Genomic DNA, 24,304 nt, shown 5'->3' on the forward strand with positions numbered 1-24,304 from the left:
GATCCGGGGGAGGACTTTTCTGAGGAGGACCGAGCAATAAGGCTGGAGCCTCATGGAGAAGCCTGGAGACTCAGTTGAAGGATGCATCCTGGGTTACCTACCACACAGTATTGCCGGGTTGGCTGAAAGAATCAGGTACTGTGGGGAAACTCTTTAATTTTGCAACCAGAAGCTTATTGTGCCTTCCTGCGGCAGAGGATTGCATAACAAGATCGCTTAACTTATCAAGTCTGTGGCAGAGACTTTGTTCAAACATCTCACTGGCTACTAGGTCAGTGAGAGAGACATATCCAGTGATTGCTAGATCCAGCTTGTGGAAATCGTTTTGTCCTCTGGATCAAGGAAATACCCTTAACCCGCAAAACTACAAAGGTCCCTGAATTCCCCTTATCCTCTACCCCTCTATTGCAAAGTGTGTGTTTTTGTTAAATAAACATCCAGAAAAAGGACTAACTGTCAGTGCTAATATTCTTTAATTCACTCTACAATGGGACCCCTAAGACGGACACAGTGAGAAGGTGAGGTAACGGTAAGCCCAACAAAAAAACAGCAGCTCCTTCGGGGGTCAGTGCTACACATATAACACCTTAATAAACAGACTATAGAAGGAGACCACCAGCACCAGGTGGCTTGCTAAATATATTAACATCTGTTCTGAGTCTCACAGTGTGAAGCAGTCTAATGGGGCATTTAGCTCTAAATATGGATCCCGGGCATAGATTCCCAGAGTCTCTATGTTTTGGAGAGACGTGATCTTGAATCAGAAACAAGACCCCTCCAAGCATATACCTCCCAAAGAGCAGTGTTCCCTTAAAATGCCAGGGGGCATAGTCAGTGGGTAAGAGGCTACCCTGCAGTCCCCTCCAAAAGTCCCATGTTCTGTTTGGGTCTGTCACAACCAGGCACTGATATAAGTCACAAGACTGCTATATACTCCTGATGAGAAAAGGTATTTAGCAGTTTATATTTAACAAAATAATTGTATTACCATGTTCTGTGTTCTATGGAAGACCATATATATTGAATGTAGGATCCTGGGTTGATAACTCCCTTAGGAAGCAGTGAATGCGCTTCCTAGTTGTAGTACCTCATGAGACCTCTTAGACCAGGGATATTGAATTAGAATTCACTGAGGTCCGGTCAGTAATACTTTCTTCCAGCCGAAGTCCTATTATCATTTTAGGTACCCATGGCACATTTTCTCATGTGCCAAACCGCATGTTGCTGCAGTACCATGCAGCTTGGTGTGGCAAGATTTTGGGAAAAAAAAGGTCAAGGTCTTCTTTCTCCGTGTTTCTTGTGAGTAATGCAGCCCGTTAAAATGGGCTGATCTACTCACAACATGTGCACCTAATGCACATGCACAGAACTGAACCCATTCTTACATCCGTGTCCTCAGTCCCCACTGCAGATCACAGTCCCCTCCCTCTTCCCATCAAGATCCCCTCTTAATGAGTGTCCTCAGCTCCCCCTTTACATCACACCCCCTCCACCCTTTTCACAGTAATGTTCTCGGACTTCCTTGACATCAACCCCTGACAGTACTGTCTTTTGCCCCTATTTACATCATCCCCCACTGAAAGGGAAACCCCATTAGATGTATTTAATATAAAAGCCTATATTTTTAGCTATAAGCAGGGGAGCAAGCATAAATATAGTACATGTTTATTTAAAAAAGAATTGCTCTGCAATGTCTGAGAACCCTGTGATACAATTTATACATTCTGAAGGGGATGACACCTTGGCACCTGGACTCTTTTAACCACTACAAAACAGGGCCGTTTCGCCCCCTTCTTTCCCAATTTTCAGCTTTCAGCGCTCTCGCACTTTCAATGACAATTGTGCAGTACCCAAATCTAATTTTTATCATTTTGTTTGCACAAATAGAGCTTTCTTTTGGTGGTATTTATTTGTGACTCCGCTTTTTTATTTTTTGCAATATAAGCGAAAAAATAGCGGAAATTTGGAAAAAATATATATTTTCTTCTTTCTATTTTAAAAGAAATCCAAGACAATCGAATTTTGTCATAAATTTAAGCCAAAATGTATTCTGCTACATGTTTTTGGTCAAAACATTTCCGTTAAGTGTATAATAATTGGTTCGTCTTTGGAGACATTCATATATATGTAGATGGTCATTTCAGAGATCTCCGGGAAAAGCCAAAGATAGACGTCTTCACAGCTGGAGGTGTAAATGGCACAATGGAACACAACCAAGACAGCTGTTACATCATATGACTTCTAACATATTTGCTATTTTATATCTGCTTAATCAGAAACACATGTTTTGATAGTCATATAGGGTTGCCACCTTTTCTTCAAGCTAAACTCGAACACTTTCACGACACACAGCAATTTTTTTGTAGTACGTGCTATAGGATTGTAAAATACCTGGGACACCTTTTGGGTTAAAAGTACCTTCACCCACCACTTCACCCTCTACAGCGTCCAGTTGCTAGGCAACCACAGGGGAGGAGCCACAACCAGACACAGACGCTGGGATGGTAGATTTGGCGGGCTGAGGACAGGGTTTTTCTGAGCAGGGAGGGAAGCTGGTGTTCCTATGATGAAGCAGGTGATATTTAGCCTGCCCCTGGGTGGGTGTGCCCACACTAGTGCCCCTGCTAACACAGAGAGCAGGAGGGAGGGCCCCTCCCGCAATGGGTGGCAGCTGGGGTGGACCATGCCCCCTTTTCGGTATCGACTGTTTTTGTCATTCGGCCGAAAGATAAAAACACAGTTTTCGGCAGCCGAAATTTCCGGTGCACCACTAATAGATTATATAGTGTGTGTGATCTGGTGGCTGTAAAACATTTTCATTGACTGTCAAACTGAGACACTCCCCTGTGACTTATGGAGGGAGGCTGGGGAATGGTGGCATAATATGCACTTACAAACCAAACATAGCAATGGGTGGCATGGGTTAACCAAAGAGAGTAGTAATTAGGTGTCCTATGGTGAACAGTGGCTGTGGTCATTGCACTAAGAGTGGGGGAGTGGGACTTAAAGGGGCATGGTTAAATAAAACAAAAGCATTTGTGTACCCATAAAATATGATTTCATTAATAAAAGAAGTGTCAGTTAAAATATGAAACTAGCTTACCTTAAAAGTGGGCACTGTCGGCCAGTAGAGCAGTGGACGGTGTCAGTAGAGCAGTGCACAGTTTCAGTAGAGCAGTGGACAGTGTCAGTAGAGCAGTGGACAGTGTCAGTAGGGCAGAGGACAGTGTCAGTAGAGCAGTGGACAGTTTCAGTAGAGCATTGGACGGTGTCAGAAGATCAGTGGATGGCGTCAGTAGAGCAGTGGACAGTGTCAGTAGAGCAGTGGATGGTGTCAGAAGATCAGTGGAAGGCATCAGTAGAGCAGTGGATGGTGTCAGTAGGGCAGTGGATGGTGTCAGTAGGGCAGGGTACGGTGTCATTAGAGCAGTGGACGGTGTCAGTAGGGCAGTGTACCTCCATCCAAAAACCTGAATCAGCTCTACTGAACCCAACCCCATACATCCTGTTCACAAAGTTACACTGCATTCTACAACCCTTTCAAGCACCTTTTAATTACAAAAAAAGCCAATAAAATCCACAGGCACCCCACAAACAGAGAAGAAAATAACAGATTAAATATCAAACAGTGCTCCCCCAACAGATACTTCCATTACAGCGAAACAAAAAAAACCTTACCGTTCAGGAGCCGCTGCAAAGATGTGTGTGTGTGAACCTGTTAGGGGGCAGAGTCTGTAATACCATGCTTTCTCCTGCAAAAGTGTCCCTAGTTGTTAGAACACCAGTCCAGTGGCCCTCCATTCACTGTCTCTGGCAGCATCAGCACGGTTGGGTGGGAGAGAGTGCACAGACAGACAATGCAGTGTGACCCGGCTGCAGGACACTAGCCCAAATGGAGCGGGGAAATAAGGGGGCAGGTGCGTGCTGTTTGGGGGTAGCTGACAGAGGGGGGTAGCTGACAGAGGAGGGGGATAGACGGAGAGGAGAGGATCCCACAGAAAGGAGGGGGTCTGACAGAGAGGAGGGGGGTGGCTGACAGAGCGGAGGGAGGTGGCTGACAGAGCGGAGGGAGGTGGCTGACAGAGCGGAGGGGGGTGGCTGACAGAAACGAGGGGGGCTGACATGGAGGAGGGGGCTGACAGAGGAGAGGGGTGGCTGACAGAGGAGGGGGGCTGACAGAGAGGAGGGGGGCTGACAGAGGAGGGGGCTGGCAAAGGAGGGGGGTGGCTGACAGGAGGGGGGCCAACAGAGGAGGTGGGTGGCTGACAGAGGAGGGGAGGCTGACAGAGAGGGGCTAACAGAGAGGAGGGGGACTGGCAGACAGAAGGGAGGCTGACAGAGAGGAGGGGGGCTGACAGAGGGGGGTGAATGACAGAAAGGGGGCTGACAGAGTGGATGAGAGCGACCTCAGGAGACACACAGTGTGGGGCATGATTATCCACAGTCCAGCCCCGCCTTCACTTGTGACCAGCTCTGCTGGGCCAATCACAGACCCTCATGCCTGCTGCCCCACACATGACCCGTTCCATTCGGCCAATCACAGAGCACCCGCTGGGCTCAGAGCGCAACGATGTTCTGGCACTGTGATAGCGGACACTGGATGCACTGCACCTCTATAGCAGTTACGGCAGGGGCCTGAAATCCACTGCCACTGGCCACAGGACGGTGGTATGTGTGCCCGGGTTTCCGGTGGGTAGAAACCCGAGCACATGTGTCAAAACCTGGACTGTGCGGGTGAAAACCGGACAAGTGACAACGCTATACTCATAACTAAATGTTTGATGAATAAAATGGCTATTCCATTTATCCTATCAATCCCATCTATTGGCAAAATTAAAAATTGGCCACACAACTAACAAAACATAACAGTGCCATAACAAACAATTCACACACTGGTTGTGAACAGTTGGGTTCTTGACTATTCAATGTAGAGATTCCTTTGGTGACAGTTAAAGCTGTGTAGGGCTTAATTAGATGTGAATATTAGTGCTGGTAGGATGAGCCGAACACCCCCTGGTTCGGTTCACACCGGAACACCCAAACAGGCAAAAAATTCAGACGAACAAATGAACACCGTTAAAGTCTATGGGACACGAACATGCAAAAAGTGCTAATTGTCATAAAAAGTGTTTGGGGACCCGGGTCCTGCCCCAGGACATGCAACAATGCAAAACATTTTTAAAAACTGATGTTTTTTCGGGAGCAGTGATTTTAATAATGCTTAAAGTCAAACAATAAAAATGAAATATTCCTTTAAATATCGTACCTGGGGGGGTGTCTATAGTATGCCTGTAAAGTGGCACAGTTTTCCCATGTTTAGAACAGTACCACAGCAAAATGACATTTAAAAAAATAAAAAGTCATCTAAAACTGATCGCAGCTGTAATGAATTGTCGGGTCTCTGCAATATAGATAAAACCCATTGAAAACAACGGCATGCCCCCCCCCCCCCCCCCGGTCCATTACCAGGCCCTTTGGGTCTGGTATGAATATTAAGGAGAACCCAGAACCAAAAATGTAAGAAAAACAAAAAAATTGTGTGGGGGTCCCCCAGAAACCCATACCAAACCCTTATCCGAGCACACGACCTGGCAGGCCACAGGAAAAGAGGGGGTGACAAGAGAGCGCCCCCTCCTGAACTGTACCAGGCCACATGCCCTCAACATGGGGAGGGTGCTTGGGAGTAGCCCCCCAAAGCACCTTGTCCCCATGTTGATGGGGACAAAGGCATCATCCCCACAACTCTTGCCCGGTGGTTGTGGGGGTATGGGTGCTTATCAGAATTTGTAAGCCCTCTTTAACAAGGGGACCCCCAGATCCCAACCCCTCCCCTATGTGAATTGGTAGCGAATATATTGTACCTCTACCATTTCACAAAAAAAGTGACAAACATAATAAAAAAGACAGGAGTCACTTAGGAACAAGTCCTTTATTAAAAGATAAAAAATTAAATGTCCCACGATGTCCCATGACATCAGAGGAAGGCGGGGTTTAGGTCACCGAGTGGCCCCCGCCCTCAGCTATATAACAGCTGTCACCAAGAAGAAGCGTCACTCGGCAGGAGCTTCCCATGGAGGCGGAGCTGTTGCACTTCTTTTTGTTTATTTTTTCCGGTTTGTCGGGTGGCGTGATAGAAGATGAATGGACATCGCGGGGCATTTTTTTTTTTTGAGGCTTACATTGGGCCTAAGGTGTTGGTGGTGCCAGAACACTGTTCTGTAACCCCTCAGAGTTACTCTTGTTGGGGGCCGGAATGGTCCCTGCTATTAAATATTATTTCAGAGGCTCCTTGCCCTCTTTTAGTAGCCTGTGAGCGTCTGCCTCTCCTTTAGGACATGATGGATATTTTTCTTTTTTTTTTTTTTTTTATAATTGGTATTTTATTGTTATTTTCAAAATTTAACAAAAAGAAGGAGAAACAACACAAAAAAATCAACATACATTGGGAAAATAAGGGGAAGAGAAAAAAAAAGAAAAAAAAAAAAGGGGGGGGTTCCATGGGGGTGTGGGGATACATACAACCTAGTCAAGTTACATGTAAGCATACATGGTGGCAGAGAGTTACTTCCATGCAACAAACCCAGGGCATCACCCTTACCACTCCAAACATTCGATCCACATGAGCAGGTCCCTCTCCCATACTAGAAGAGGGTGGGGTGCCCCCTTAACACTGTTAAAGCTTTACAAGTGACTCCTGCCGCATAGTAAAAAGGGAAGAACATATTAAGTCAACCAAAACCAAACATTTTCCATTAGAGTATGTATAGAGGCAAAGGGGAGACAGAAAGAGAAGAGAGTTGGGATGGGGGTGGGAGAGGAAGTGTGAACCTCATGCCTCACCGGATTATGTGTTCAACTCACCAGCAGAGGATATTTTTCTTTTAACACCACACTACACTGTATATATATATATATACCGTATTTATCGGTGTATAACATGCGCTGGCGTATAACACACACCCCAAGTTTAGGAGGGAATTTTAAATTTCCCTTACAAGCTCATTAATAAACGTGGCAAAAAGTCTGATTCCGAAAAAATGGAAAGAAATAGAAGCACCCAAAGTAAAGGAATGGTTAGGAAAAGTTGAGGAAATGTACAGCATTGAAGGGCTGGGAATGGAGGAAGAAAGAGAAAGAAAGAGATTCCATGTGAAATGGAAATACTGGAAAATCTTTAGACAATCTATGATCTTTAACGAGGCAATGGGTCGGTAGGGGTGGGGAGAGGGGTGGGAGGGAGATATTTTAGAAGAACTCGAGAAGTAAAGAAAGAAAACCAGGATAATGTGAAAAATTGAAAGACATGAATGTATATTGGTCCTATGGGTTTTTTTTTTAATACTTGATTATGTTTTGTACGCAACTTAAATGAAAAATTTAAATAAAGAATAAAAAAAAAAAAAAAAAAAAAAAAAGGAGGGAATTTTAAAATTTACATTTAAATGCCCATCAATGCAGCCTTATCAGTGTCCATCTGCAGCCTTGTACATCATTGCAACCTTGCCCAGTGTCCATCTACAGCCTTGCCCACTGCCTTTGCAGCCATTGTTCATTCAATAAGTTATTGTGATATTGGGATTACTGGTGTCATCAGGGTTCACCCAAAAAACAAAAACATTTTTTTCTGGTATTTCGTAACTTTTTTCTAATAAGAGGTAGCGCCAGATACCCCAGTCTTTAGGTTTTTATTATTGTGAAAACCCCGTGTGGGGATTTCGTTGTTGGGGGGGGCTGCAACCTATTTTTATATTTGGCTCTACCTACTCTATCCTCTGCCTGTAATATAGTAGCGCATTTTCTCTAACATTCATAATGCCTTTGCAGCCTTGCCCAGCGCCTTTACAGCCTTGCCCAGTGCCTTTGCAGCATTGACCAGTGTCTTTGCAGCACTGCTAGTCTCTTTGCAACATTGCCCTGATTTAAAATTGGCGCCGATCTCCACTGACTGAGGTACACAGAGCAGAGTGTACTTCGGCTAGATTCGGCTCTGCTCACAGTCCCGCCCATCTCCACTGATTGCGAGAGGAGAGGAGCGAGCACCGCTAACATAAAGAAAGCCAAGTGTACTTCGGCTAGACTCGGCTCTGCCCATATTCAGGGGCGGGACTGTGAGAGGAGCCAAATCTAGCTGAAGTACACTCAGCTTTCTGTATGTCGGCAGCCCTCGCTACTCTTGCAATCAGTGGAGGTGGGCGGGACTGCGAGAGGAGCCGAGTCTAGCTGAAGTACACTCCACTTTGTGTATCTCGGCTCCGCTCGCTCCTTTCCTCACAATCAGCGGGAGATAGGTGGGGATTGGCGTATAACACGCACCCACGATTTCCCCCCGATTTTAAGGGGAAAAAAGTGCGTGTTATACGCTGATAAATATGGTATATATATATATATATATATATATATATACATACACTAGTCTGACTGTATATATATGTATATCAAATACACTGCCACTAGCTAACTAACCTGCCTGCCTAATCTAGCTCAATCTCGCTATCTCCGTCCACTATAACACACTACATGGGCACGGTGTAAGCAGCCTTATATAGTGTGGGGTGTGGACTTAGTCCACCTGAGCCATGATTGGCCAAAGACACCCTGCCTTTTGGCCAATTATGGCTCTCACTGAGGTGCGTGCTGTGATTGGCCAAAGCATGCAGGTCAGGTGTATGGCCGGTCACATGGCACTCATGTTAAGCCACGTGGCACTCGTGGCTGGTTACATGGCACTCGTGTCAGGTCACGTGGCACTCGTGTCAGGCCACACTGCACTCGTGTCAGGCCGCGCGGCACTCGTGGCAGGTCGCGCGGCACTCGTGGCAGGTCGCGCGGCACTCCTGGCAGGTCGCGCGGCACTCCTGGCAGGTGTCGTGGCAAGTGGACAATACACAACTTGTGGCAGGTGACGTGGCAAGTGGACAATACACAACTTGTGGCAGGTGACGTGGCAAGTGGGCAAATACAATACACATGGAAAAAAGAAAGAACTGCGCTAACCACGAATACCCAAATGTGAGTAGGGTATGTATATGTGCCAGACCCACGATATGGGTCTTAGTGTCTTAATATCTCCAAGACCACCTCCAAAGTATAATGAAAACCATATACAAATAAGTGCAATTTAAATGCAAAAACAAACCATAAATACGTGTCAAGAGTGTGAGTTCCCCAAACACAATATGAGTAAATCAAACTCAGTGCATATACCTCTAAAAATAAAGAATTAAAAAATAGAATATAGAAAATAGAATAGAATATGAAAAAAATATTTGCAATTTTTTTACATAAATGAAATATCAAGAAAAAAGATTATATTTAGAGACACCCTATATAATGTCCATATAGTCATATGTCAAAAAAAATAATAAAATGTCCATATAGTAAACAAACACCAGTGAAGTAAAGCTTCAAGTGGAGTGCAGCAGTGAAGGACAAACTTCAAACAGCTGAGTTATAAGTACACAAAATGAAATCTTCTCCAAAGATGTACTGTGCTTTTCCCAACACCGAATGAGTGAATTGGCTTCTTACCAGATCCAAGCGACCCCCCGTTACAGAGGGTCACCACAGGCGACAATAGTTAAAAGGTATCCGGATAGCGATTCCTCCTCAAGCGATCCTGAATCTTTCACGCGGTAGGGTTATGGCTGTTATTCCACATATCACTCCCAACTCAACGTGGTATCACATAGGGAAAAACATAGGCTCCAGATAGTGTAAAACCAAAAGACTTTAATTTGCAAAAACGAACGTATACACTTACATAAAAGACTTTAAAAGCAGGTTCAAAACAGAAGCGTGCACCGGCCGGATGCACGCCAACGCAGAGACCGACCCGTCCTTCCTGGTCCAAAAAGCACGAACACGACTGGGGTGACGTCGACACGTTCGCACCGCCCTACGCGTTTCGTAATAATTTACGTTGTCCAGGGGCACGGGCGGCGTGCGACGTCACCCCTTTTATAACCATCAACTTAACCAAGCCTCGCTTTGGGTCAGCGGCCATCTTAGATATCACTTAAGCATTAGGAATCAATGACCATGGGCCAAGCCTCACTATCAATCACGAACGTCAGATGTGCGTGTCTGCAACGAACGTCCTATGATTGTAGACCATACCTCGTTTCCATACGAACGTCATATGGTCATAAACCAAGCCTCACTTCCAGGTAATGACCCTATTGGACGAGAGACGTGGCAAATGCCCTCATTTTAAAATACCCTTCCTATGTCCAGAAATAGGGCATAGTGTAGATCAAAAAGGAGGGTAAACTAGAGCAAAAAATCAATAAAATGAGAAATAGTGATAGATAATAATAGAATAAAACCAAAAAATAAAATAAAGTAAAATACCGCAAATTGGTATGGAAATACACCAAAAAAATTTTGCGTTTCTTGATGTATTTGTATGTCCATCAAGTTCAGTTAAAAAACTAAGGCTACTGTAAACATATATTTCAAAAACCTTACTGACTCGCGTTTTCCCCAGAGATTAGCCTAGGGCATCCCAAACAGATATCAAGGAATGCAATTAGCCGTGAGTCCCCACATCTAGAGGGCCGCCAAACCCAAAGCCAGGCCTGCCATCTAAAAGGGGCCAAAAAGGAGAAAAACAGGGATATGTTCTACAATAATACATACCAAAATAAAACAGCAAGAAAAAGTACAGTAAAATGGTATTTCACAGAAACTGATACAAGAGCCATGGTAGAGAAGCATTCTATCAAACAGGTCGCCTCAAGAGTTATTAATAAAGGCATTTACATCGGTGTCCACATTAAGGCCAAACGGAACATATGTTTTTAATTTATGAATCCAGGCCATTTCGAGCTTGGATATTTCCCTAACCAGGGACCCTCCCCTCCAGTGGGGCCTATATTTGTCTAAACCGACAAATAGGGTGCCTGATGGGTCTTTCTTATGTGTCTGGTCATAGTGTCTGGACACAGGGTGTTTATCAAACCCACGTCTGATGTTGCCTATGTGTTCGTTCGGAGTGCCCTCTTGGTCCGCCCTATATACTGGAGGCCACAAGGGCACTGTAAAAGGTAAACCACAGCCTCCGAAGAGCAAGTAATGAAAGACTCTATTTCATATGTTCTAGAGGTGCTTGAAGATGCAATGCTAGAAATCTTAGTGCCCCTATGTAGATTCAGGGTACAGACCTGACAGTTCTTACATTTATAGTAACCAATTAGATTTTGAAAGAAACACCTATTGGCCCTAGGCGGGTCTTGTACACTGGGGGCAATCTTGTTTCCCAGTGAAGAGGCCCCTTTGAAAATTATTTGGGGTTTAACAGGTAGAATTGGGTTCAAAACATGGTCACTAGTGAGTAAGTGCCAATGTTTTTGAATCAAATTTCTTACACCCCGATGTTGGACTGAGAAAGTCGTAACAAACGGTACACCACCCTGTATGTAGGCCCTAGCACTTTGTCTATCTGCCAGTAGTGAAGATCTATCTCTAGTCCGGGCAGTCTTCATGGTTGCATCAAGGGAAACGGGATCATATCCCTTTTCCAGAAATCTACCTGCCAAAATCGCTGCCTGTTCATCATATTTTGCAATGTCCGAACAGTTCCGTCTGAGGCGTAAAAATTGCCCCAGGGCAACAGCTTTTAGCCAAGGTTGAAAGTGGCAACTATCGGTAGGGATATACGAGTTCCTATCGGTGGATTTAAAATATGTGGATGTGATGAACTCATTTCCAACCCTCCTGATATTGAGATCAAGGAAATTGACCTCATCCTGGCTGGCCTCAAAACTAAATTTGATCCCTCTGTTGTTTTCATTTAAACTATCCATGAACGACCGCAAATCTGGCTCTGTTCCTTCCCAAAGGAGGAGGACATCATCGATATACCTCGCCCACAGGACTATCTCAGACCTTCTAGGGGCATCAATGATGTCCTCCTCCCATTTGGCCATGAAAAGGTTGGCCAAGCTGGGGGCATATTTTGCCCCCATGGCCACACCCCTGTCCTGGCGATAAAATTGCTGGTCAAACCAGAAATAGTTGTGTCCGGCCGCATATTCCAGAAGTTCTATTAGGAAATCAATCTGAGGTGAAGGAAGACCCGACCCCCTCTCTAGGAATAGTCTCACTGCAATACAGTACAATACACAACTTTTGGCAAGTGGACAATGACATACAGCATATGCACTTGCCTTGCGATCGACATCTGTGACTTCTTCAATCAGGCATGCTGACAACTTCATTGATACCATAAATATAAATTAAATAAGATGTGTGTGTTTTTTTTGCACTGTACACTGCAAGTATGAAAAGTTGATGTGACAGATATATATAAGTAAGTATAAGTAACCAACCATCTTCCAAAATTTCTAATTCAAATCGAAAAGATTAGAACAGAATAGAAAAAAAATAATTTAATAGAATAAAATAGAAAGAATATACAACCATCTTCTGAAATTCAAATTTGAATAGAATAAATTTGAATTTCGAATAGTATGAATTCAAATTTTTAAATGAATTAATTTTAAATTTGGATAGAAAAGATTATAATAAAATAGACTAGAAAAACGATAGAACAGAACAGAATAGAATATATTATATTTTATTCTGTTCTGTTCTATTGTTTTTCTAGTCTATTCTTTTATATTCTATTAAAATCTTTTCTATTAAAATCGAAATCATTATATACTAAATTCGAATTTCGGAAGATGGTTTTATATATATATATATATATATATATATATATATATATATATATATATATATATATATCCGACATTTGAATTTCGTATAGAATGAATTCGAATTTGAATAGAAAAGATTAGAATAGAAATAGAGAATAGACTAGAACAATAGAACAGAATAGAATATAGATACTATCTATTTCATTTTAAAATTTTTTGCAGATTACCATTTGTTTTAATAAGATCTCCTGCAGACTAATAGCATCTATTTCATTTTTTTGCAGATCTCCTGCAGACTAATAGCATCTATTTCATATTTTTTTTGCAGATCTCCTACAGACTATTAGCATCTATTTTTTAGCAGATCTCATGTAGACTATTAACAGCCATTTCACTTCTTTTTTTGCAGATCTCCTGCAGACTGTTAGAATCAATTAAATTTTTCTTTTTTTTGCAGATTACTATTTATTTCCATCAGATCTCCTGCAGTATATTAACATCTATTTCATTTTTTGCAGATCTCCTGCAGACTATTAGCATCTATTTCATTTTTATTTATTTTTTTGCATTAGAACAGCCATTTCCTTTAGATGTAGATGCTAATAGTCTGCAGGAGATCTGCAAACAATGAAATATATGTTATTATACTGCAGGAAATCTGATGGAAATAAATAGTAATCTCCAAAAAAAATGAAATTGATTCTAACAGTCTGCAGGAGATCTGCAAAAAAAAAAAAGAAAGAAGTGAAATGGCTCTTAATAGTCTACAGGAGATCTACTAAAAAAATAGATGCTAATGGTCTGCAGGAGATCTGGTTAGAAAACAAAATAGATACTAATAGTCTGCAGGAGATCTTAACATTTTTTTAATAGATGCTAATAGTCTGCAGGAGATCTTATGGAAACAAATAGTAATCTGCAAAAGAAATTAAAAATCAAATAGATGGTATCTATATTCTATTCTGTTCTATTGTTTTTCTAGTCTTTTCTATTCAAATTCGAATTCATTCTATACAAAATTCGAATGTCAGAAAGAAATATATATATATTATAAAACCACCATCTTCCGAAAATTCGAATTTAGTATATAATGATTTCGATTTTAATAGAAAAGATTTTAATAGACTATAAAAGAATAGACTAGAAAAACAATAGAACAGAACAGAATAAAATATAATATATTCTATTCTGTTCTGTTCTAGTCTATTTTCTATTTTATTATAATCTTTTCTATCCAAATTTAAAATTAATTAATTCAAAATTTTGAATTCATACTATTTGAAATTCTAATTTATTCTATTTGAAATTTGAATTTCAGAAGATGGTTGTATATTCTTTCTATTTTATTCTATTAAATTATATTTTTTTCTAATCTTTTCTATTTGAATTAGAAATTTTGGAAGATGGTTAGTTACTTACTTATACATATCTGTCACATCAACTTCTCATACTTGCAGTGTACCAGTGCAAAAAAACACACACATCTTATTTCATTTATATTACTTTTCTGCAGAAGATCAAGAGAATGACATTTTGCGACCCGACTTTGGTGCCACGTATCTGGGGGTCATTTATAGCTAGCAACCCCAATTTGGTGTGCAAACACAGTAGAACTAGCACTACAACATATCCATATTTGGGGTTTCTAGCTCCAAGTGATTCCGAGTTATGGGGCCCCAAAGTCGGGTCGCAAAATGTCAAGCACTTTTCTGCAGCAGAGAATGACATTTGCGACCCGACTTTGGGGCTCAGTAACTCAGGGACACTTGGTGCTAGAAACCCCAAATTTGGATATGTTGTAGTGCTAGTTCTACTGTGTTTGTATACCAAGCACAGTTGGGGTTCCTAGCTATAAGTGGCCCAGAGATACATGGCCCCAAAGTCGGGTCGCAAAATGTCATTTTTCGAATTTTATTCGAATTTCGTTTGAATTCGTTGGCATTGCAATTCAGTAATTCGGATGCATCCGAATGTCCGAATAATGAAAATTCGTCCAAATTTCGATTCGGAACGAAACGAAATGCACATGTCTAAACATTTATCATGACCAATAGGCTGTCTCAAAGGGGAGATTATGACGTATGGCTTGGATCAGTGATCCTACAGTTAACCAGGAACATGTAAGAGCTGAGACAAGAGACTTGGATAGCACAGAATAAAGGGTTTACAAGAATGGCAGGAGTATAGTGCAGCACTGGGGTTCTGGTCTTACAGACAGGCAGGGAACAAAATGCTAATAAGAACCACTTGCAGCACTGGGGTTCAGGGTTCATAGGAAGTCAGGTACACAAGATACAGTTGATGCGTATAAGGATTCTAAGGAAGGATACCTAATGGTACTATCTGGAGAGAGTGTAACATGTCTGCACATGCAACAATGATGGAGGCCCTTGAAAAGTCTAAAGAACTGCCTTGTCTTCTCCAGAGCTCCTGATGGTGGAGATGGGTTGTGCTGCAGACAGTTTCAGGTTGCGGCCTTTTTACTCACCCAAGCAGGCAGATACCTAGAAGGGCCAATACACAAATGAGATTTCCTTGCAGCGTTGTGGTGCTGGGATCACTAAAGAGTAGGGAGTAAAATTCAAACTTACAGGTGTGTGCCTGGACACACACAGACACTGGGGACAGATACACAAAGACACACAAGACAGCTAGAAGTGAGTAGCCATGCAAACAGTGACACAGGAATCTGTAAGAGCAGATAGAGTTTCATGGTGACACTGAACAGGAAACTTGAAATACAAGTGAAATACACTTGGAGACACAAAGGCAGACTTGCTAGGAACATTAATATGCAAAGCCTAGGCAATGGCTGAGCATGTAGCCAATTAACTTAACAACAGGAGGTTTAACTAGTCTTAAACACAAGTCTTGTGGGACAAGGTATAACCACAGACCTTATAAGTTAAAGCAATGGAACTACATGCCAATACCAGCCAATACCAATACAGCCCTTCCTTCTCTGTGCTGGCCGCTCAGCTGTCGGCTAATTGCCAGCTCCCATCTCTGCTCGTCAGTCCTGCCTACTTAACCACTTCTGGACCGCCGCACGCTGATGTACGCCCCTCTTTGGGGAAGAATATCGTTGTTATGGCAGCAGCTAGCTGCTATAACCCCAGTATCCCCGTGTTCGGCCGGCTGTCTGGTACAAGATAAAAATGGTTCACCACGAGATCCCTTTTATCTATGACGGGAGAGGGCCCCTCCCCCCACAGTGATCTGGTGCCCTCCGCCGCTTACCGGAGCCATCAGCAGGGCTTTCACACTGGAGTGGTGCACTGGCAGGATGCAAAAAAAAGTCCTGCTAGCAGCATCTTTGGAGCGGTGAAGGAGCAGTCAGTGGGGCAGCACGGCTATACCGCCAGCATAGCGCTGCTGTAGTAGCACTTTGCAACGGTTTTAACCCTTTCTCGGCCGCAAGCAGGGGGTAAAAGCGCCCGCTAGCGGCCAAATAGCGCTGCAAAATTGGCGGTAAAGCGCCGCTAAAAATAGCCACGCTTTACCGCTGATGCACCCACCGCCCCAGTGTGGAAAGGGCCTGTAGCTGATCACACACACAAGCCATGCAATTTAACCCGTGTCAAAAAAAAAAGGTCCTAAAACTTTTTCATTAATCCTTTAACATTTCACTTTACTTATTTTTATCAATTTTAAGTGAATAGTTACCCAAATTATATAGATCAAATTGTTCACGATTTTAAGTCAGAAATACAATTTTTAGTCTTTTTAAGGTCACGCTTTACACACAAAATATTTTTATGGCTTCTAAAAGTTGCAATGACCAACATGCCACTGACTTGTAATTGTACTTGTGGCATTGTCACATCACTTTAAAATGTAAATAACAAACACAAAACAAATCATCATGCACCCAATATTCAATCAGTGTTATTAACTGATTTGTTGATAAAGCACTTTAGGCATATTAATACAACTAACACGACATAACAATCCATGGATCTCATACACACATATATACAACAAATATAACTCTCATACTTAGCCAACTACACCCTGTACACAAAAATATTAGCATATTTCTCACATTTTTCTGGTCTACACATTTACAATGGGCTGTAATCCACGTGTCTACTTAGGTCATTATAAGTACGCTGGGTGGTAGGGTATAATGTACTTGCAGTTATTTTAGCAAAGGTATCATTAGGTTCATATTCATATATAGGACTAGGGATGAGCCGAACAACCCCCTGTTCGGTTCGCACCAGAACCTGCGAACAGACCTAAACTTCATGTGAACTTTAGAACCCTATTAAAGTCTATGGGACTCGAATGTTCACAATCTAAAGTGCTCATTTTAAAGGGTAATATGCAAGTTACTGTCCTAAAAAGTGTTTGGGGACCTGGGTCCTGCCCCAGGGGACATGGATCAATGCAAAAAAAAGTTTTAAAAACGGCAGTTTTTTTCAGGAGCAGTGATTTTAATAATGATTAAAGTGAAACAATAAAAGTGTAATATTCCTTTAAATTTCGTAGCTGGGGGGTGTCTATAGTATGCCTGTGAAGGGGCGCATGTTTCTGGTGCTTAGAACTGTCCCTGCACAAAGTGTCATTTGTGCAGGAAAAAAAGTCTTTTAAAATCACTTGCGGCTATATTGTCGGCTCCCTGTAATACAGAGAACACTCAATGAGTGTTCTCTGTATTTGCCGACAATTCATTCATTCATTGAAAAAAAAAAAAGCGTGGGGGTTCCCCTAAATTCAATTACCAGGCCCTTCTGGTCTGACATGGATATTAAGGGGAACCCCGTGTCAAATTTTTTAAAAAAATTGACGTGGGGGTCCCCCTAAATATCCATACCAGACCCTTTAGGTCTGATATGGATATTAAGGGGAACCCCGCATCAAATAAAAAAAAATTGATGTGGGGGTCCCCCTAAAAATCCATATCAGACCCTTTATCCGAGCACGTAACCTGGCAGGCTGCAGGAAAAGAGGGGGGGACGAGAGAGCGGCCCCCCTCCCTCCTGAACCATACCAGGCCACATACCCTCAACATTGGGAGGATGCTTTGGGGGTCTGTGACCCCTCAAAGCACCTTGTCCCCATGTTGATGAGGACAAGGGCCTCATCCTCACAACCCTGGCCGGTGGTTGTGAGGGTCTGCGGGTGGGGGGCTTATCAGAATCTGGAAGCCTCCTTTAACAAGGGGACCCCAGATCCCGCCCCCCCCTGTTTGAAATGGTAAGGGGGTACAAAAGTACCCCTACCATTTCACAAAGAAAGTGTAAAAATGGTTAAATAAGACAAACACACTTTTGAAAAATTCCTTTATTAAAAAAAAAAAAAAAAAAAAAAAAAAAGATTCCAGCGGTGCTAATTCACTCTTGCTATCCAGCGACGAATCTCCGGGGTCCAGCGATGGATGATCATATCCAGCGACGGGGGATCTCTCAGTCCAGCGCTGTCCATACATCCGTCTTCTGTCTCCACTGCGGAGACACTGCAGAGATCCCACGGCTGACGTTTCTTATATTAGGAGGGCGGGACCACCCGTCTCCTGACCCCGCCCCTCTGACGCTGGAGAGGGAAGCCAGGGGTTCCCCAGTGACGTGTGGGTGACCCTGCCCCCTCTGATGTAACGCAGGTTTCCGTTACATCAGAGGGGGCGGGGTCACCCATTCGTCACTGGGGAACCCCTGGCTCCCTTCACCAGCGTCAGAGGGGGCGGGGTCAGGTGACGGGTGGCCCCGCCCTCCTAATATAAGAAACGTTAGCGCTGGGATCTCCGCAGTGTCTCCGCAGTGGAGACAGAAGACGGATGTATGGACAGCGCTGGACTGAGAGATCCCCCGTCGCTGGATATGATCATCCATCGCTGGACCCCGGAGATTCATCGCTGGATAGCAAGAGTGGATTAGCACCGCTGGAATTTTTTTTTTTTTTTTTTTAATAAAGGAATTTTTCAAAAGCGTGTTTGTCTTATTTAACCATTTTTACACTTTCTTTGTGAAATGGTAGGGGTACTTTTGTACCCCCTTACCATTTCAAACAGGGGGGGCGGGATCTGGGGGTCCCCTTGTTAAAGGGGGCTTCCAGATTCTGATAAGCCCCCCGCCCGCAGACCCTCACAACCACTGGCCAGGGTTGTGAGGATGAGGCCCTTGTCCTCATCAACATGGGGACAAGGTGCTTTAAGGGGTCACAGACCCCCAAAGCATCCTCCCAATAAAAATAAAATAATAAAATAATGATTAAAGTGAAACAATAAAAGTGTAATATTCCTTTAAATTTCGTAGCTGGGGGGTGTCTATAGTATGCCTGTGAAGGGGCGCATGTTTCTGGTGCTTAGAACTGTCCCTGCACAAAGTGTCATTTGTGCAGGAAAAAAAGTCTTTTAAAATCACTTGCGGCTATATTGTCGGCTCCCTGTAATACAGAGAACACTCAATGAGTGTTCTCTGTATTTGCCGACAATTCATTCATTCATTGAAAAAAAAAAAAGCGTGGGGGTTCCCCTAAATTCAATTACCAGGCCCTTCTGGTCTGACATGGATATTAAGGGGAACCCCGTGTCAAATTTTTTAAAAAAATTGACGTGGGGGTCCCCCTAAATATCCATACCAGACCCTTTAGGTCTGATATGGATATTAAGGGGAACCCCGCATCAAATAAAAAAAAATTGATGTGGGGGTCCCCCTAAAAATCCATATCAGACCCTTTATCCGAGCACGTAACCTGGCAGGCTGCAGGAAAAGAGGGGGGGACGAGAGAGCGGCCCCCCTCCCTCCTGAACCATACCAGGCCACATACCCTCAACATTGGGAGGATGCTTTGGGGGTCTGTGACCCCTCAAAGCACCTTGTCCCCATGTTGATGAGGACAAGGGCCTCATCCTCACAACCCTGGCCGGTGGTTGTGAGGGTCTGCGGGTGGGGGGCTTATCAGAATCTGGAAGCCTCCTTTAACAAGGGGACCCCAGATCCCGCCCCCCCCTGTTTGAAATGGTAAGGGGGTACAAAAGTACCCCTACCATTTCACAAAGAAAGTGTAAAAATGGTTAAATAAGACAAACACACTTTTGAAAAATTCCTTTATTAAAAAAAAAAAAAAAAAAAAAAGATTCCAGCGGTGCTAATTCACTCTTGCTATCCAGCGACGAATCTCCGGGGTCCAGCGATGGATGATCATATCCAGCGACGGGGGATCTCTCAGTCCAGCGCTGTCCATACATCCGTCTTCTGTCTCCACTGCGGAGACACTGCAGAGATCCCACGGCTGACGTTTCTTATATTAGGAGGGCGGGACCACCCGTCTCCTGACCCCGCCCCTCTGACGCTGGAGAGGGAAGCCAGGGGTTCCCCAGTGACGTGTGGGTGACCCTGCCCCCTCTGATGTAACGCAGGTTTCCGTTACATCAGAGGGGGCGGGGTCACCCATTCGTCACTGGGGAACCCCTGGCTCCCTTCACCAGCGTCAGAGGGGGCGGGGTCAGGTGACGGGTGGCCCCGCCCTCCTAATATAAGAAACGTTAGCGCTGGGATCTCCGCAGTGTCTCCGCAGTGGAGACAGAAGACGGATGTATGGACAGCGCTGGACTGAGAGATCCCCCGTCGCTGGATATGATCATCCATCGCTGGACCCCGGAGATTCATCGCTGGATAGCAAGAGTGGATTAGCACCGCTGGAATTTTTTTTTTTTTAATAAAGGAATTTTTCAAAAGCGTGTTTGTCTTATTTAACCATTTTTACACTTTCTTTGTGAAATGGTAGGGGTACTTTTGTACCCCCTTACCATTTCAAACAGGGGGGGCGGGATCTGGGGGTCCCCTTGTTAAAGGGGGCTTCCAGATTCTGATAAGCCCCCCGCCCGCAGACCCTCACAACCACTGGCCAGGGTTGTGAGGATGAGGCCCTTGTCCTCATCAACATGGGGACAAGGTGCTTTAAGGGGTCACAGACCCCCAAAGCATCCTCCCAATAAAAATAAAATAATAAAATAATGATTAAAGTGAAACAATAAAAGTGTAATATTCCTTTAAATTTCGTAGCTGGGGGGTGTCTATAGTATGCCTGTGAAGGGGCGCATGTTTCTGGTGCTTAGAACTGTCCCTGCACAAAGTGTCATTTGTGCAGGAAAAAAAGTCTTTTAAAATCACTTGCGGCTATATTGTCGGCTCCCTGTAATACAGAGAACACTCAATGAGTGTTCTCTGTATTTGCCGACAATTCATTCATTCATTGAAAAAAAAAAAAGCGTGGGGGTTCCCCTAAATTCAATTACCAGGCCCTTCTGGTCTGACATGGATATTAAGGGGAACCCCGTGTCAAATTTTTTAAAAAAATTGACGTGGGGGTCCCCCTAAATATCCATACCAGACCCTTTAGGTCTGATATGGATATTAAGGGGAACCCCGCATCAAATAAAAAAAAATTGATGTGGGGGTCCCCCTAAAAATCCATATCAGACCCTTTATCCGAGCACGTAACCTGGCAGGCTGCAGGAAAAGAGGGGGGGACGAGAGAGCGGCCCCCCTCCCTCCTGAACCATACCAGGCCACATACCCTCAACATTGGGAGGATGCTTTGGGGGTCTGTGACCCCTCAAAGCACCTTGTCCCCATGTTGATGAGGACAAGGGCCTCATCCTCACAACCCTGGCCGGTGGTTGTGAGGGTCTGCGGGTGGGGGGCTTATCAGAATCTGGAAGCCTCCTTTAACAAGGGGACCCCAGATCCCGCCCCCCCCTGTTTGAAATGGTAAGGGGGTACAAAAGTACCCCTACCATTTCACAAAGAAAGTGTAAAAATGGTTAAATAAGACAAACACACTTTTGAAAAATTCCTTTATTAAAAAAAAAAAAAAAAAAAAAAGATTCCAGCGGTGCTAATTCACTCTTGCTATCCAGCGACGAATCTCCGGGGTCCAGCGATGGATGATCATATCCAGCGACGGGGGATCTCTCAGTCCAGCGCTGTCCATACATCCGTCTTCTGTCTCCACTGCGGAGACACTGCAGAGATCCCACGGCTGACGTTTCTTATATTAGGAGGGCGGGACCACCCGTCTCCTGACCCCGCCCCTCTGACGCTGGAGAGGGAAGCCAGGGGTTCCCCAGTGACGTGTGGGTGACCCTGCCCCCTCTGATGTAACGCAGGTTTCCGTTACATCAGAGGGGGCGGGGTCACCCATTCGTCACTGGGGAACCCCTGGCTCCCTTCACCAGCGTCAGAGGGGGCGGGGTCAGGTGACGGGTGGCCCCGCCCTCCTAATATAAGAAACGTTAGCGCTGGGATCTCCGCAGTGTCTCCGCAGTGGAGACAGAAGACGGATGTATGGACAGCGCTGGACTGAGAGATCCCCCGTCGCTGGATATGATCATCCATCGCTGGACCCCGGAGATTCATCGCTGGATAGCAAGAGTGGATTAGCACCGCTGGAATTTTTTTTTTTTTTTTTTTAATAAAGGAATTTTTCAAAAGCGTGTTTGTCTTATTTAACCATTTTTACACTTTCTTTGTGAAATGGTAGGGGTACTTTTGTACCCCCTTACCATTTCAAACAGGGGGGCGGGATCTGGGGGTCCCCTTGTTAAAGGGGGCTTCCAGATTCTGATAAGCCCCCCGCCCGCAGACCCTCACAACCACTGGCCAGGGTTGTGAGGATGAGGCCCTTGTCCTCATCAACATGGGGACAAGGTGCTTTAAGGGGTCACAGACCCCCAAAGCATCCTCCCAATAAAAATAAAATAATAAAATAATGATTAAAGTGAAACAATAAAAGTGTAATATTCCTTTAAATTTCGTAGCTGGGGGGTGTCTATAGTATGCCTGTGAAGGGGCGCATGTTTCTGGTGCTTAGAACTGTCCCTGCACAAAGTGTCATTTGTGCAGGAAAAAAAGTCTTTTAAAATCACTTGCGGCTATATTGTCGGCTCCCTGTAATACAGAGAACACTCAATGAGTGTTCTCTGTATTTGCCGACAATTCATTCATTCATTGAAAAAAAAAAAAGCGTGGGGGTTCCCCTAAATTCAATTACCAGGCCCTTCTGGTCTGACATGGATATTAAGGGGAACCCCGTGTCAAATTTTTTAAAAAAATTGACGTGGGGGTCCCCCTAAATATCCATACCAGACCCTTTAGGTCTGATATGGATATTAAGGGGAACCCCGCATCAAATAAAAAAAAATTGATGTGGGGGTCCCCCTAAAAATCCATATCAGACCCTTTATCCGAGCACGTAACCTGGCAGGCTGCAGGAAAAGAGGGGGGGACGAGAGAGCGGCCCCCCTCCCTCCTGAACCATACCAGGCCACATACCCTCAACATTGGGAGGATGCTTTGGGGGTCTGTGACCCCTCAAAGCACCTTGTCCCCATGTTGATGAGGACAAGGGCCTCATCCTCACAACCCTGGCCGGTGGTTGTGAGGGTCTGCGGGTGGGGGGCTTATCAGAATCTGGAAGCCTCCTTTAACAAGGGGACCCCAGATCCCGCCCCCCCCTGTTTGAAATGGTAAGGGGGTACAAAAGTACCCCTACCATTTCACAAAGAAAGTGTAAAAATGGTTAAATAAGACAAACACACTTTTGAAAAATTCCTTTATTAAAAAAAAAAAAAAAAAAAAAGATTCCAGCGGTGCTAATTCACTCTTGCTATCCAGCGACGAATCTCCGGGGTCCAGCGATGGATGATCATATCCAGCGACGGGGGATCTCTCAGTCCAGCGCTGTCCATACATCCGTCTTCTGTCTCCACTGCGGAGACACTGCAGAGATCCCACGGCTGACGTTTCTTATATTAGGAGGGCGGGACCACCCGTCTCCTGACCCCGCCCCTCTGACGCTGGAGAGGGAAGCCAGGGGTTCCCCAGTGACGTGTGGGTGACCCTGCCCCCTCTGATGTAACGCAGGTTTCCGTTACATCAGAGGGGGCGGGGTCACCCATTCGTCACTGGGGAACCCCTGGCTCCCTTCACCAGCGTCAGAGGGGGCGGGGTCAGGTGACGGGTGGCCCCGCCCTCCTAATATAAGAAACGTTAGCGCTGGGATCTCCGCAGTGTCTCCGCAGTGGAGACAGAAGACGGATGTATGGACAGCGCTGGACTGAGAGATCCCCCGTCGCTGGATATGATCATCCATCGCTGGACCCCGGAGATTCATCGCTGGATAGCAAGAGTGGATTAGCACCGCTGGAATTTTTTTTTTTTTTTTTTTAATAAAGGAATTTTTCAAAAGCGTGTTTGTCTTATTTAACCATTTTTACACTTTCTTTGTGAAATGGTAGGGGTACTTTTGTACCCCCTTACCATTTCAAACAGGGGGGCGGGATCTGGGGGTCCCCTTGTTAAAGGGGGCTTCCAGATTCTGATAAGCCCCCCGCCCGCAGACCCTCACAACCACTGGCCAGGGTTGTGAGGATGAGGCCCTTGTCCTCATCAACATGGGGACAAGGTGCTTTAAGGGGTCACAGACCCCCAAAGCATCCTCCCAATGTTGAGGGTATGTGGCCTGGTACGGTTCAGGAGGGAGGGGGGGATGCTCTCTCGTCCCCCCTCTTTTCGTGCGGCCTGCCATGTTGCGTGCTCGGATAAAGGGTCTGATGTGGATTTTTAGGGGGACTGCCCACGTCAATTTTTTTTTTTATTTGATGCGGGGTTCCCCTTAATATCCATATCAGACCTGAA

This window comes from Lithobates pipiens, unplaced genomic scaffold, assembly GCF_037356315.1.
Source record: "Lithobates pipiens isolate NorthernLeopardFrog02 unplaced genomic scaffold, aLitPip1_a1.2 Scaffold_28, whole genome shotgun sequence".
Taxonomy (NCBI): domain Eukaryota; kingdom Metazoa; phylum Chordata; class Amphibia; order Anura; family Ranidae; genus Lithobates; species Lithobates pipiens.